The sequence below is a fragment of the Colletes latitarsis genome, unplaced genomic scaffold (genome assembly GCF_051014445.1).
Source record: "Colletes latitarsis isolate SP2378_abdomen unplaced genomic scaffold, iyColLati1 scaffold0125, whole genome shotgun sequence".
In the NCBI taxonomy this organism is placed as follows: Eukaryota; Metazoa; Arthropoda; class Insecta; order Hymenoptera; family Colletidae; genus Colletes; species Colletes latitarsis.
Window position 1 is genome coordinate 35,001 of NW_027488475.1, and position 2,500 is coordinate 37,500.

Below are 2,500 nucleotides of genomic sequence, written 5' to 3' on the forward strand. Positions count from 1 at the left end.
ATGTTCGCACCTCCGACCAGCGTATCGACGGAGGATTGAACGCGCCATATCGACGACAAAAGTTTCTTTTTGTTTCCTGAATGACGGAAAACCATCGTTCGACGGCCGGGCGTACAGTACATTCAAAAGCCTTTGCGCGTGGCTGCGACCAAACGGGTATAATACACCCGTATATTCTTGGTTCCGAACAGTAACTTCACGCGCAATCGGGCGAACGCACGCGGCAGCGCCCATCGGTTGCTCGATGAAATCGATGCGATAAACTACAGCCTTCTCGGCTGGTCGTCGTTAGTCGCGCGAGCAACGGATGGCCGCACAATCGACGCGTCGTCGTTTGCGATTATTCGCCTCACGTTAGCCATGAGTATGTATATTATTCATTTACGAACGAACGCGGCAGCGTCCATCGGTTGCTCGATGAAATCGATGCGATAAACTACAGCCGTCTCGGCTGGTCGTCGTTAGTCGCGCGAGCAACGATGGCCGCAAAATCGACGCGTCGTCGTTTGCGATTATTCGCCTCAAGTTAGCCATGAGTATGTATAACATTCATTTACGAACGAACGCGGCAGCGTCCATCGGTTGCTCGATGAAATCGATGCGATAAACTACAGCCGTTTCGGCTGGTCGTCGTTAGTCGCGCGAGCAACGATGGCCGCAAAATCGACGCGTCGTCGTTTGCGATTATTCGCCTCAAGTTAGCCATGAGTATGTATATTATTCATTTACGAACGAACGCGGCAGCGTCCATCGGTTGCTCGATGAAATCGATGCGATAAACTACAGCCGTTTCGGCTGGTCGTCGTTAGTCGCGCGAGCAACGATGGCCGCAAAATCGACGCGTCGTCGTTTGCGATTATTCGCCTCAAGTTAGCCATGAGTATGTATATTATTCATTTACGAACGAACGCGGCAGCGTCCATCGGTTGCTCGATGAAATCGATGCGATAAACTACAGCCGTTTCGGCTGGTCGTCGTTAGTCGCGCGAGCAACGATGGCCGCAAAATCGACGCGTCGTCGTTTGCGATTATTCGCCTCAAGTTAGCCATGAGTATGTATATTATTCATTTACGAACGAACGCGGCAGCGTCCACCGGTTGCTCGATGAAATCGATGCGATAAACTACAGCCGTCTCGGCTGGTCGTCGTTAGTCGCGCGAGCAACGATGGCCGCAAAATCGACGCGTCGTCGTTTGCGATTATTCGCCTCTGGCTATCCGTGAGTATGTATAATATTCATATACGAACGAACGCGGCAGCGCCCATCGGTTGCTCGATGAAATCGATGCGATAAACTACAGCCTTCTCGGCTGGTCGTCGTTAGTCGCGCGAGCAACGATGGCCGCAAAATCGACGCGTCGTCGTTTGCGATCATTCGCCTCAGGCTATCCGTGAGTATGTATAATATTCATTTACGAACGAACGCGGCAGCGTCCATCGGTTGCTCGATGAAATCGATGCGATAAACTACAGCCGTTTCGGCTGGTCGTCGTTAGTCGCGCGAGCAACGATGGCCGCAAAATCGACGCGTCGTCGTTTGCGATCATTCGCCTCAGGCTATCCGTGAGTATGTATAACATTCATTTACGAACGAACGCGGCAGCGTCCATCGGTTGCTCGATGAAATCGATGCGATAAACTACAGCCGTCTCGGCTGATCGTCGTTAGTCGCGCGAGCAACGATGGCCGCACAATCGACGCGTCGTCGTTTGCGATTATTCGCCTCAGGCTATCCGTGAGTATGTATAACATTCATTTACGAACGAACGCGGCAGCGTCCATCGGTTGCTCGATGAAATCGATGCGATAAACTACAGCCGTCTCGGCTGATCGTCGTTAGTCGCGCGAGCAACGATGGCCGCACAATCGACGCGTCGTCGTTTGCGATTATTCGCCTCAGGCTATCCGTGAGTATGTATAACATTCATTTACGAACGAACGCGGCAGCGTCCATCGGTTGCTCGATGAAATCGATGCGATAAACTACAGCCGTCTCGGCTGATCGTCGTTAGTCGCGCGAGCAACGATGGCCGCACAATCGACGCGTCGTCGTTTGCGATTATTCGCCTCAGGCTATCCGTGAGTATGTATAACATTCATTTACGAACGAACGCGGCAGCGTCCATCGGTTGCTCGATGAAATCGATGCGATAAACTACAGCCTTCTCGGCTGGTCGTCGTTAGTCGCGCGAGCAACGATGGCCGCACAATCGACGCGTTGTCGTTCGTTTGCGATTCGCTTCAGGCTACCCGTAAGGATGTATATTATTTTATTACTTCCTCGCCGTCATCAGGACGTTTCGTTCGGAGCACGACGACGAGCACACACGCCACCGGGCAAAGCGGGATACGCAAGTTCAAACCGTAAAGGAACGTCGCGAAACGATGTTCGACGGCGTCTCGTTCCTCGGCTGTAGATCCTTGGGCGCTTTGTTTCGGCCCCTGCGCGTTGTGTGTGACAATCGGTCGTCGTCTCCTCTTCGAGCGAGCGCAACGTAA